Below are 14397 nucleotides of genomic sequence, written 5' to 3'. Positions count from 1 at the left end.
GAGGCAGCTGGAAGGGTTTCCCTTAACCAAATCTGGAGCAATGAGAATATTGAAAATATAATAATTGCAACATATTAAATCACATCCAATAGATACAATCTATGATTTCATAATCAACCCAGGAAAAAACTCACCTGTGTCTTTGAGAGTTTATTAGGACATCAACTCATTACTCTGAGAGCAGACAATGAGAAAGAAACTGGCATTTATACCACCTTTCTTGTATGAACTGTATTTTAGGATAACAAAACAATTGAAGAGGAGCAGTTCTTTATAGAAAGGTCTCATGCAAAACGAATGATGACTCTTTAAAAGTTGCTATTTTATCACATCTAATAGAAGAATCTAGGCAACGATCATCAAAAAGATGATGGAGATGATAAGGAAGGATCAGGCTGGCCACTTGAGCTCACCAGGGAACCTGAGCACCACAAAAGGTGGGCACCTTAGCACTGCACGCTTCATGAATGACACATCAGGACAGTGTTCCTAATGTTCCTGGTGAGTTTTTAAAACATAGGCCTTGGAGCCCCACTCTCAGGTATTTGGATTCAATCGGCCTGGCATGGTGTCTGAATCCTGGTGAATAGGAGCTCTGCAGGGGACTCCAACGTATAGCCAGGATATGGAAAATATGCAGAAAGTAGAAAATAGAAAAGAAATAGAAAATATGCAGCCCAACCTATGAAGTCTTTATGCTTAATAAATGGAATTGAATAAAATCAAACCTCTACAGCAGTGGTTCTCAGATGTTAGTATGCATCAGAATCCCTGGAGGGCTTGTTAAAACAGATTGCTGGGCCCCACCCCTGGGGTTTCTGATTCAGCTGATCTTTACTGGGGCCAGAGGTTTGCAACTCACAAGTGCACAGCTGCTGCAGGTGCTGCTGGTCCTGGACCACATGCTGAGAAGGGCTGCTCAGAGAGGAATGGGTTTTCAATGTGAGTGCCCCTTGGGATCCCCTAGGGCACTTTATAAGACTGATGTTTGGGTCTCATCTGGGGTTTTGATTTAATTGGCCTGGAGTGTGGCCTAGGCACTGGGATTTTAAGAAACTCTCCAAGTGATTCTGATGTGCATCCTGGGCTGAGACTCACGGCTCTGAATCTAACTGCCAGTGCACAAGGCATAGGAAGAAGTAAGAAACAAGCTCGATGAGAGCTGGAGGAAGCAATCAGCCATATGTAGAGCATAAGATACTTTTCAAGCTGACCGACTTGGGTTCTCCAGTGAATCAAGGCTATTGAGAAAAATACTTAAGGGACTGTTACAGAATAAGAGACTTAAAAGACAAGGAGAGTCAATGCTTGGTCTTCTTTTGGCTTCTAATTCACACAACCAACAACAAAAGACATATGGAATGCTCATAACATTCAAATTTATATTAGTTATCAAGTGATATTGAGAAATTATAAATTTTACTAGGTTTGATATTAGCATGATGTTTACACTTCTTACACGTACCTAAAAGTTAGAGATACATATTGAAGCATTTACAGATGAAACAATATATCTGGGAAGCTCTTTAAAATATTCCATCAAAAATGTAAGTTTGCTGGGTTTGTTATAATATTTGCTCTAATTTTATGTACATTTAAAATTTTTCATAACAAGTTAAAACAAAAATGAAATAGCAAGGAAACTACTAAACAGACAGAAAGCTTTAGTAGAGATTCTTCATGATGATATGCTTGAATACATTGAGAGGAGATTTATAAAACAGGACAAGAATGCAAAGAAAACTACATAAATGAAGTGACAAATTATTAACTTCAGGGACAGCAAAGTATTTTACAGGAAATGAAAGGTAATCATAGTATACTACATGGCTTAGCAGCACAGAACATTTAGCTAGTCGTAATGATATTAAAGTCAAATACTGATCTAATGAAAACTATAAGGAAACCACATTGGACCAAATCAAGAATGGAAAATCCACATGTATTGGGTGGAGATCGGGAGCAACAAACATCATCTTCCAGTCTGAACAGTCAATTAATAATGACCATATTGAAAAATCAATAATTAGCAATGTGAGCATGGTAATTAGCTATATAGAGTTAAGTACCAAAGGAATTGTAAAATAAAGTAGAACCTAATGGTAAGGTAAGAGTCAGTCATGTAAAATGGGAAGGTCACATTATTGAGAGGTTAGTGAAAAATCCCGTGTTGTTGCGGGAAGTCAGGGACCCCAAACGGAGGGACCCACTGAAGCTGCGGCAGAAGAACATAAATTGTGAAGATTTCATGGACATTTATTAGTTCCCCAAATTAATACTTTTATACTTTCTTACGCCTGTCTTTACTGCAATCTCTGAACATAAATTGTGAAGATTTCATGGACACTTATCACTTCCCTAATCAATACCCTTGTGATTTCCTATGCCTGCCTTTACTTTAATCTCTTAATCCGTCATCTTCTTCGTAAGCTGAGGAGGATATATGTCGCCTCAGGACCCTGTGATGATTGTGTCAACTGCACAAATCGTTTGTAGAGCATGTGTGTTTGAACAATATGAAATCTGGACATCTTGAAAAAACAGGATAACAGCAATGTTCAGGGAACACCAGAGATAAGACTTCTGGCCACCAGTGAGCCGGACGGAACAGAGCCATATTTCTCCTCTTTCAAAAACAAATTGGAGAAATATCACTGAATTCTTGTTCTCAGCAAGGAACATCCCTGAGAAAGAGAATGCACCCTGAGGGCAGGCCTATAAACGGCCCCCTTGGAAGCATGCTGTCTTTTATGGTCAAAGCCGAAGGGATGAAATAAACCCTGGTCTCCTGTAGCACTCCCAGGCTTATTAGGATGAGGAAAATTCCTGCCTAATAAATTTTGGTCAGACAAGTTGTCTGCTCTGAAACCCTGTCTCCTGATAAGACATTATCGATGACAATGTGGGCCTGAAACTTCATTAGCAATTTTAATTTCGCCCCATCTGGTGGTGCTGTGATCTCGCCCTGCCTCCATTTGCTTTGTGCTATTTTATTACCTTGTCAAGTATGTGATCTCTGTGATCCACACTCCATTCGTGTACTCCCTCCCCTTTTGAAAATTGCTAATAAAAACTTGCTGGTTTTACAGCTTGGAGAGCATCACGGATCCTGCTGACACGTGATGTCTCCCCCGGACACCCAGCTTTAAATTTCTCTCTCTTGTGTTCTTTCCCTTTATTTCTCAAACTAGCCGAGACACCTAGGAAATAGGAAAGAACCCATGTAACCATTGGGAGCAGGTTCTCCCAATACCCATGTGATCCTGTGTGTCAGCTGGCTGGGAGTTTGGAGGTCTGAAAGCCAATGACTGGCCATGTTATATGCAAAGCTACATGATTGTAGGGCCTACCTTTTGGGGTTTTGCCTTAGTTTCTTACCAGAGGAGGAAAATGGAGCAGTGGAGAGGGCTGTTGCACTTGTACTCTTGGACAAACTTATGCTGTGTTCAAGTATTCCTCTTATACTTGCACTCATCCTTATGCATGCATAATTTTGATAAAGATAAAAATTAAATTAAAAAACCCCCACAAAGACTCCTTGGCAGACAGATGGATTAGCGACGAGAGGATAGAGACAGAAAGATTGAGTAAGAGGTCACTATGGTCATCCAGATGAGAGGGTGAAGGCCCACACAGAAGTGGAGATTGAGAGACTGGGTTTCTACGCTGCAGTAGACTTCTAGGACACACAGTGTTGATGGCAGTCCCACGTGTCCTACTCTCAAACTCTTATTTTTTCAACAATGCTGGAAAGGTATGGTGCATACTCACACACATATATGCAGTCTAGTCAGCCTTCTAGAATATTTGCATACTTGCTTCATTGGAAATCAATCTTGAAGCCACCTTCCTGGAGGGTATTAAAGTCAAGTCTGGATGACGTGCAGACAGAGGTGCTGTAAAGGGGGTCTCCTGTATTTGCTGTAGATCCTGTGTTTCTCTATAATACCATGTGGAATTCCTGAATATTTGGAGGTGCTAGCTGGCTTACTGACTTTTCAGTTTTCCATCCATCATCTGCATGTTCGGCACCAGCCTTGAGTACCGTTGGCAGTGATTTTCCAAGGCCAAGGCTTCTTTGTGGCCACGGCGAGAATGCATGCAGGCTGTCCCTGGGCAGGCCCAGCACGGAGCAGAGAGGCTGGGCTGTGCTTTGGAGGCTTGTCAGGATAATTCCCATGATGGAAATGGCCTAAGCTCTGGGAGCGGTGCGAATTTGTTGCCATAGGATTGCTGGTGAGTTTTCAGTTTGAATATACATGTTTTGTGAGGAAAACTCCCACTCAGGATTCTCTGAGCATGTTAATGAGATTGGTTTTCTAGTCAGTTCTCAACTGACCTTTGTAAGAAGTACTATCCAGGGATCAAACCCAGTCTTCCTTCAAATGGAGACCACTGAGCAGGGAGTGTCTCCTCGTGGCAGCCATGCCTGATGGCCTCAGGGATTTGTAAGTGCAGGCCTTTCCTAACCAGGTCTTCGGTGAACAGCATTGCCTCGGGTATCCACACCACAAACACCACACCCACCATCTGGTTCTCAGTTGCGTTTTTACCTTTATTTCCCATCACCTCCCAAGCCTGTGTGCATTAGGCTCTTAGAGGCTCAGGCTCCACGTGACAGCCAGAGTCTCCCCTTCCTATGCAGGTGGGATATTGAAGTCATCTGCCAAATAGAAAAAGTCAGGTCAGCACATGTTTAAGGAAGGCCCCCTACACACAGGCTCTTCTCTAAGCTCTGGAAATACAGCGAGGCCCTGGAAATGTCAAGGTCCCTGTCTCCAGCAGCTCACTTGCTAGTTGGGGACAGAAACCAGTAAATAAATGATTTATGAGGTGGTGACAAGGGCTCTGAAGAAATAAGTAGGCTATGGAGATAGACAGGGCTTGTGATTTTAGCTGTCTCCAAGGTGATTTTTGAGCTGAGATGTAGACGAAATGAGGAAGATTTACTGTAAATGTCCTGGACAGAATACTCCAGTGGAGAGTGTGGCACGTGCAAATGTCCTGAGACTGGGGACAACGATATGTTTGAGGAACAGAAAGCAGACCAGGACTGGAAGAGTTCCATGAGATGAGATGAGGAGGTGGACAGGGAAGGCAGGGAGGGCCAGTCCAAGGTCGCATAGACTATGGGAGGAAACATTTTTGGGTAGAAAACAGGTTGCAGTGCAAAAGTGAAAGCAGGGAGGCTGGTGAGAATGTGATCACATTTGCAAAGTCGAGAGAGAAACTGGAAAGAATATTGGATAGATTACATATATTTTGATATAGATATGTTTTGAAGGTGGAGGTGACAGGATTAGCTGTTGGGTTGAATGTGGAATAAGGAAACGTGGCTACAAGATTGACTCTAGAATCTTTGCCTTCTGTTACTAGTTGAATGTTGACATAATTTATTAAATTGGGGAAAACACAGAGGCCAGGTGCTAGAGGCAGAGAGATTGAGGTGTTTGTTAGAAATCCAAATAGACAGATCAAGTCTTTAGGTGGATTAGCGAAGCTGGTGTTAAAGAGTGGGAATCCGAGCAGATAAATAGGCTGTGGAACCAGAAGTTACCCAAGTCTTTGTGATATCACAGGCTGTAAAACTGGATGCAAACACCAATGGAGACTGCAGAGAGAGAGAAGAAAACAGGTCTGAGGTTTGAGCCCTGGGCACTCTCAGCTCAGGGTCTGGGTGGTGAAGAGGAGCCAAGAAAGACTCAGAAGGAGCCTGGGTAGGAGGAGGCTATTCTGAGACTGATTCATGTGGGCTGAAAGGGAACTGATATAATCCAGGATAAATGCCACAGCACGGCACAAGTCTGGAATAAGATCCTAAGGAAGGCAAAAGATCAGAAGGAGTTCATAAATGAAAAAACAACTGTTAAAAATATTTTTTGAAGGATTTTGCAAGTTGTGTTGACAGAGTCCAACTGTTGATGGCATATGGTGTAATGTTAAAAGGTGACAGAGAGAAAGTACAATGTCTCACTTTCTGTTTTACTGCCACGATTTTTCTAAAAAAACGAAACCTACAAAATGGAAAGGGTGGATGCAACATGGTTAGGAGGCAGGGGACCCAGCCTAAGAGAGAAGGCAAAAGAAAGCATTAGCAGGGCTGAGCACACGGCAGATCGTGGCCCAGCATGTAAACATCAAAAGGACCATGGAGCCCATTGCTAACATATGATAAAGCTTGGAGCGATGGAGAGTCCAGAAGATGTCAAGAGGTTTCATATTGCACAAATCTTTAAGAAGGTAAAATATATTTTAGAAATTAGAGATCCAAGAGTTGGGTGATTTCTAATGAAATTAAATAAATGGCTGTGATAACGTAGTAGGAACTGACAGGAGTTTCTTGAGGTTAAGGGGTGCCAGATTCATCTTGTTTCTTTTTCTGAACGACCAGTCTGTGACCACTGACATGTGTGGAGCTCAGACTTCTGGTCAAGGTATTAAACCAAATAGAGCTCAATACTCATCATTGCCTGTTGCTCCAAGCAACTGGCTGGTCATTGGCTGGGGGAGGAATTGAGATATCTGTTAGACATTTTAGTGGACATGTCGGCTTACTACCTTGACTAGAAGTCTGAGCTCATTTATCCAAGATAGATGCAATGAAGCAATTAAGAAAAAAGCCCAGCTTCAATGCAAGAAAGAGAAATCACTAGAAGCCATCAACAAAGAGGGAATGCAAAGCCATGAGAGAGAGGCAGTGTTGAAGCTGCAGAGCCCTCAGGGGCTGGATTCACTCCTTATGGCAGGGTTTTTGTTCTGTGTAAAGATGGACATCAAGGGCTCCATGTGAAAGCTTGGATGGAGAAGGATTGTGTAAGCCAGCCAGGGCTGGGGCACATGAAGGAGCTTGCCCCCTGCAGACTGTGGCAGGGAGAGTTTCCCATGTAAAACTGAAGCCCCAGCCTCTGCCACACAAAGATATGGGGCTCCAAGTTACACTGCCTATGCCATAGTGTCAAAATAAACAAACAGAAAATGATAACTATTGTAGAATTTGGTCTCACAGCACTTGTCCAATTTGAAATAAGAATATATAGAGACAGAACTCCAAGTAAAAGGGATTTATTTGGGAATGAACAGAGAAATAGGATTGAGATCTGGGACACATGCATAGACTGGGATGATCTCTGGCATGTCTGGAGAACAAAGGAAAATTAAGGTTTTACTGGGCAGAGAGAAGGCGATGCAAGTTGTTTTGAAAGTTCTTTGTCAAGTGTCAGTAGCTGCTAGGTGGGACTCAGCATCTTGGAGTTACGGTCAGGCCTTTGCAGTTTTGGATTGACTTTGTGAGAGTTGCGAAACAGGCCAGTGTTCCTCTAGAAGTGGCTAGCTGTTCTTGTGCTGCTAGCTGTTCTTGTGTGACTCATGTAGTAAGCTGCAGTTTGGAAAAAAAATTTGAGATGGATCCTATCATCAGATAAATTATGAGTGAGAGCCCTCCCTTTATGGCCTTCCCTGGCTCTATTTTGCTGTGGTTTGAAAAAGCAATTCCACTTTGATTCTGACAACTTTCACACATTCTAGGGCTCTGGCAGATGCAATGTTAAGTCCCCTACAAGGACATACCCACAGCTCAGGGCACATCCTGGATTCTTACAGAAGCTAAGTCTTGTTGAAGATGAGCTCCCAGACAAAACCTCAGAGTAACTGGGAACCTAACACTATGAAAGAGAATCAGCGGATGGAAGAAATGGGAGTATTTACTCCTGAGGAACTAGCAGCCATAGAATAAGTGTGTTTAAATGATAAATGAGACCAAAAAAAAAAAAAAAAAAAAAATGGAGAGAAGCTATAGGCACTAGAGAAAGCCGCTATGGAAAAGGACCAAATAATTCGAGAAACTAAATAGTCATTGAAATTAAGGAAAACAATGTCTTCAATGGATAAATAATACAATAGTCCAAATACAACTGACAACTGAAGAGAAAATTAGTGAATAGGAAGAAAGAGCTAATGTAATCTATCAAAATTCTGTACAGAAGAAATAAGACAAAGAAAATTTGAGAGGTGTAGAGGCTAAAATTAGAATCTCAAGTATATATCTAATAGAAATTCTTGAAGCAATAATTAGTGAGATTGAGAATGTGACAGTATTTGAAGAAGTTAGACACAAGTCTTGATATTAAAGGAGTACATCAAACATTACATAGAAAAATTAAAAATAAACTTTTCTAGAAGCATCATGATGAAACTTTAGAACACAAAATAAAAAGTCAAAATTTTAAAAGCTATGATAAAAGAAATACATTAAACACAATGGAAAACTTTCAGAGTGGCACCTACTCTATCAGATACAAAAGTCTCCAGAAGACAACAGAATAAATTGTTTAAGATGCAAAGGAAATAATTGTTAACCATAATGCTATATCCAAGTAAACTATCATCCAGGGAAAGATTTCCATAGATACAAAGACTGTGATAATTTGCCACAAATAGATCTTTTCTGAAAGAAGTATTTAAGGATGTGCTTCAGCAAGAAGATCATTGAATGTGGAAAGAAGTATGTAATGCAAGGAGCAATATTCAGTGATCAAAGAAGTATGTATGTAAATCCAAATAAGATTGGTGGGAAACAATGATTTCATGGCTTTAAGTATAACACATAAATACTAAACAAGACTAATTGGGGAATCAAAGGGGTTATGTTTAAAAGACAGTGAAAGCATACTGATTCCCTTTTCAGGAGAGAGAAAGCAAATTAGAATTACTATAGCATTTGTAAGAAAAATATAAATTAGGCATGCATGTTAAAATTTTAAGTTAAAATTAATGATGGAAAAATACGTCAGTAAAGCAACAGAAAATATAGCAATAGAAAAGCCGATATAGCAATAAGCAACATTTATAACAGAAAAAATAAAATGCAAGCTTAGAAGCATTATTATGGTGCAATATATAAAGAGGTGCAATGATAAAAAGACCAATGCTCCAAGGAGCCAAAACACACATGAACTTTATGTAACTAATGAAATATATAACTATATAAGGTCCTATTTCACAGATGTGCAAGGAAAAATATCAAATATTGACTAAAAATGTAAGATGCAACACATATTTTTGAGTAAATAACAGTTATTGATCATTTGTATCAGGCACTGTGCTCACAGCCCTATTTTACATTTGAGAAAATAGAGCCTTGAAAATGTCAAATAGTGTGCCAAGTCATGGGGCTGGTTGGGCCTGCAGTGAGACTTGAAGCCATGGAGTGTTATTCTGAAGTCATGCTTAAAACCAGTACGCAGCGCCTCCCTGAATGTTAACACTGGGGCCAGAAGACACGCTAAGTTGTATTCCTCTATTCTCTTCTGGAAGGCAGGGATATTAAGGGTTTAACAAATATTTCTTGAGGGTTTTCTTTGTGCCAAATGATGTGCTAGGCACTAGGGATTCAGCAGTGGAGGAAACAATAAAATGGAATTCCTGCAACATGTTGCTGAGATTCTAGCATGTGTGTAGGAGAGGGAGAGGAACAACAACAAGCGTGAAGACATATTATATTTCTTCACGTTTGTTGTTGTTCCTCTCCCTCTCCTACTGGGTGCAGTGGCTCAAGCCTGTAATCCCAGCACTTCGGGAGGCCGAGACGGGCGGATCACGAGGTCAGGAGATCAAGACCATCCTGGCTAACCCGGTGAAACCCCGTCTCTACTAAAAAATACAAAAAACTAGCTGGGCGAGGTGGCGGGCGCCTGTAGTCCCAGCTACTTGGGAGGCCGAGGCAGGAGAATGGCACGAACCCGGGAGGCGGAGCTTGCAGTGAGCCGAGATCACGCCACTGCACTCCAGCCTGGGTGACAGAGTGAGACTCTCTCAAAAAAAAAAAAAAAAAAAAAAAAAGAAATATAATATGTCAAGTGATGTTCACTGCAATAAAGAAGAAAGCACAGTAAGGGTCAAGAAGTAGCAGAAGGTGGGGTGGGATTTTATGGAGGGGTCCCTCTATGATCAGAGATGGGAGGCAGGAAGTGAGGGAGTCAGGAATGTATATTTCCAGGTAGAGTGAGAAGCCCTTGTCAAGTCCCAACAGGGAACTGGCTGGCTGTGCCAAGGACAGTAAGGAGGCTGCTGTGGCTGAATTTCCAGGAGCCAGAGCGGACATGCAAGAAGGGGTCAAGAGGCAGCAGTGTAACACATTTTTGAATTATCTGTATAAACAATGGAGAGGGTTTGATGGGGCAATGTTTGTCCCACTGGAATGGAATGTCCCAGCATTTCATTGACAGAATGTGGAAGCTCCTGGGCTTCCACATTCCTCGAGGGGTCTCTCGGGGATTTCTTTTCTAAGAGAACAAATCCCATTCACAAGGGCTCCACATTCTTGACTTAATCCCTACAAAGGCCCACCTCTAAATAGCCTCACATGGGGATTAGCACTTCAACATATGAAATTGGGGGCGACATAAACTCTCAGTCTATAGAAAGGTAGCAAGGTCCAGTCCTCCAGGGCACCCTTTTCCTCCCACACAAGGAAGGACAAATGCAGAGACAAGCTGCAGGTGAAGACACTCAGACACATGGGGTCTCCTGCAACTTCTTCTCCTTCTAGAGAAAGAGGTGCCTTCAGGAGCCCATGATATGGTAGGGGCCCTGGATGGATATCTGTTAGGGTGTGGTCAGGATTCTCACCACAGAGGACCTGCGGCTGTCCATCAGAGGAGATGCTGCAGTGTGGGTGTGCTGAGGGTCAGCAAACAAATCAGAGGATCGGGTCCCAGGAGGACCTGGAGGATACTGGGGATCCCCCAACCCCATGTGCCTGGTAAGATATTAGGATGCATTTAGTGAAGAAGGTGATGCTGTCAGGTGGTCCGCCTTTCAGCAGAGCCCTCAGTGGGCCTCACGCAGGCCTTGGAGCTTAGTTGTCAAGGGCAGATCCAAACACATTCCCAACTAGACTTCCTTCTTCTAAATGGGATGGCACTCTTTTTTTTTTTTTTTTTTTTTTGAGACTGAGTCTTGCTCTGTTGCCCAGGCTGGAGTGCACTGGCGCAATCTCCACTCACTGAAAGCTCCGCCTCCCAGGTTCACGCCATTCTCCTGCCTCAGCCTCCCAAGTAGCTGGGACTACAGGCGCCCACCATCACGCCCATCTAATTTTTTTGTATTTTTAGTAGAGACAGGGTTTCACCATGTTAGCCAGTATGGTCTCAGTCTCCTGATCTCGTGATCTGCCAGGCTCGGCCTCCCAAAGTGCTGGGATGGCATTCTTGATGGATATTCCCGAAAATGTGGGCTGTGGTTTTAGATCTTCTTATCTCTTCCTTATTGGTCTTGACAGATTCTGATGTGATTACGGTCTTTGAAGGGAGGAGGCTTGGTTTGGGAGTGTGGATGTAGGGATGGATGTGTGTTTGGCCACTGGAGATACAGAAGGACAGGAGGTAACAACTCTGACGTGGATCCTGTGTGGGAGAGGGCCCTGGAAGTCCCCTGGGAGGGTGCAGAGGGGCCAGTGCCAGCTCTCCATATGCTGTCACAGGGCCGCGCAGCCTCCCAGCATACCCCATACCCAAAGATCAAGTAGGCTGTGTGGGTACCTGGCAACACCCTATTCTGACACAAGCACCTGAAGAAGAAAGGGCTAGGCTTGGAAAGGAGGTCAGAGGGATGGCAAATGGTCCTCAAAACCTGGCCTTTGGGATCAGCCACTCAGAAACCATTTGAGACAGATGGAATCTGCCATGTTTCTGGGGCTTCCAGTTTCAACACAGAAAATGCCCAGGGCGATGCTACAACTCCATCAGCCTACCTGAGGCTTCCACTACACACTTGACGTCGGCATCCAGCAGACCCAGCTGCGCCTGAATCACACACCCCTTCTCTCTCTCCCAATCTGTCCCGGTGGTGAGCACAAATGAGCCTCCATGGAAGACAGGGGAGGACCTTGCTCCATTCAGAGATCAGACCTCAGGGCTCCTAAGCAAACCCTATCCACACCTTCTCCAGTCACTGACATTTTCATTTCTGGATATTGTCATTTCTGATCAATGTCCCAGGAATAGCGGCTGCTCACCCTTCACCTTCTTTTTCATCTTCACAGACATATGAACAAACGCTTAAGTTCTGGTGAACTTAAGGTAGCATTTCCCAAAGTGGGTTTCCTAGAACACTAGTTCTTTAGGCTTGTTATTGATGTTGTGCTAACAAAAAGATCTGTGGTCAAGTTGATTTGGCATAGGTTTGGTTAGAAAATGTTGAGCAGGCTCACCTTCTGCCCCTGCCACTCCGTGTGAGTCTCCAGCACAGGTCCTGTCTCCAGAGTAACCACTGCTAACTGCCCTCCCGTGAGCAGGTTTCTTACAGCAGGATGTCTCAGGGCCTTTAATAGGCACTATGATTCTGCAAGAGGGAGATCATACCTGGTATCCTCAAGCTCATGATGCCACAGGCCCTTATTTTCCTCCAGGGCTCTCTGTGGGACATGCTGCACTATGGGCGGCTCTGCTTATGAACTGCTTCTGTTGGGTCCCTTCCACACACTGTTGGCCAGTGGGGACTGGCTGAGAAAACTCCCTCCGCCTGCCACCCTATTAGGAAATATCTCATGTAAGTGTCTCAGTGTCTGGAATTGGACCATTAGATGTCCATTTCTCTGTGTAAGCCTTGTCTTATTGCAAAATGCAAAAGCCCCCGGGAAGTAACACATGCAATAAGGACTAATCATTCACAATTTTGTGCTGAGTAAAGAACACGGCTGTGACCGACAGCTGGACTTGGGTCAGAATCCTGATTTCACCCTTCCTTTGCTGCATTACCTTGCTTGATGGGAGGGCTGCTGGTCACATACAGTGAGATGCATTTGCCGCTACCTCCCACAGTTCTTGTGAGAATTAAAATGATGAACAAACGAATGTAAAGACGGTCAGCAGGGGAGTGTCTCCCAAAGGGGTGCCTTGCTAAGGATTTTAGAGAATCTAGTGTGCTGCCTTGATGCTGGTGCCCAGGGGCTCGTTACCCACTGCAGTGGTGTGGTTCCTGCCCCGCATCTGCCCTGATGGTAGAGCCTGGCCCTGCCACCCTCAGTGGATGTCTGTTGCAGACCCCACGGACCCAGAAGTATGCCTGGATGATACAGTGGGCTGGTGTGTGACAAAAAGCATTTGCCAGGCACAATTAAGCCGGCTGAAAACTGTGGAAGGGGCAACTAACCTAATTAACAAAGCAGCATTAGTCTGAGAGCTTTACGGAAATTAATTGTTGTTATACAAATGCTGAGCTAATTGAGAATAGGTCTGATTAATTTATCACAGCAGGTCCTCGTGGACCCGCCTTAGAAACACTCTCTTGCAGGCAGCTCCAGCCACTGCGATGTTTACATCACCAGCACTGGTTTCCCCTTCCAAAGCTTAATATAGTAGCTGCCTTTCCAGGCTTGCCTTATTTCCACCTTGCCTGTTAGTCTGATGCAGGTCTCTTGGGCTCTTGGCTGTGACAGGAAGAAGGTTCTGGAAGCAGCACTGCAACTCTGAGTTGGCTAGATCTCAGAGTCAAAACCAGAAGACACTGATGGTGTCTTTTTCACTTCGCCACAGTGGTCTTCCTTAGATCTAAAAGCCACACAAATCAGAACTAGTTTATGATGGAATCAACTCATCCAGTTGGAAAAATTATAATTTAATGTTACATGGAATTTAAAGTCTCTATCACACATAGCGGATGCACAATGAAACCCGGTTCATTACTGCCCCCTCCGCCCCCATGCCAGCTCCCCCTCCTGAGTGATGGGGCAGACAGCACACTGGGTTCCTCCGTTCTGAATGTTGGGAGTGTGTCTGGAAGCCCTGTTTTGTTTGCAGCAGTCGTGGCCTCGCGGGTTATTTCTGGTGCACGAATGGCCTAGTGCGCCCAGGGGCAGGGATCCGCCCTGAGGCGCTCCTGTGACCATGCCGACGGGAGTGGTGGGGTGCGGGGCACTGCCAGCTGTGTTCTGTCCCGGGGACTGGTTTCTTCTGAGTGTCTCAATTCTGCAAGCCATCGTAGCAGTGGGTCCTGACGGTGTCTCTGAACGGTCTGGCAGGCGGGCAGTGTGCCACTCCCTTCCCTGGGTGGTAAGAGTGGCGGGGAGGACGCGGCCTGTGGATCCTCCCCAGAGGTGTGAGCAGCAAGCCTCGGACTGAATCCGTCTGCACCGCTAATCACCGATTTGCTATCTCTTCCTCCACAGCCCATCACTCCCTTTCCTCTGGAGGAAAATAGCCTCATGATCTAAATCTGAAGGCGTCTTTCATAATGAAGTGTTTCCTGTGCTGATTCATGCCTCCCCTTTGCCCTTGAGGGTCCCCTTTGACCTCCTCAGCACACAGAGCGCGACAGGAAACGCGTGTCCTCTGGTTAAGCCGCGCCGACTTGCCTGAGGGTTTGGTGCCACAGTTAGCACTTTGCGGATGAGGAAGATGA

At 44.2% G+C, this 14397-nt stretch overlaps 2 long non-coding RNA genes across 2 annotated transcripts in view; one reads left to right on the top strand and one right to left on the bottom strand.

Moving 5' to 3' along the window:
* The window catches only part of LOC102121357 (uncharacterized), a 134456-nt gene that overhangs the window by 80271 nt on the left and 39788 nt on the right, over positions 1–14397 (top strand). The window lies entirely within an intron of this gene.
* Positions 1664–12481, bottom strand: LOC141408132 (uncharacterized). Its single transcript, XR_012420927.1, has 2 exons — positions 12209–12481; positions 1664–4663 (listed from the first exon to the last, which is right to left on the bottom strand). It is a non-coding gene; the product is annotated as an uncharacterized lncRNA (long non-coding RNA).

The sequence above is a fragment of the Macaca fascicularis genome, chromosome 12 (assembly GCF_037993035.2).
Source record: "Macaca fascicularis isolate 582-1 chromosome 12, T2T-MFA8v1.1".
Lineage (NCBI taxonomy): Eukaryota > Metazoa > Chordata > Mammalia > Primates > Cercopithecidae > Macaca > Macaca fascicularis.
Note: the sequence above shows the minus strand (reverse complement) of the source record. Positions and strands in the feature narration are given on the sequence as shown.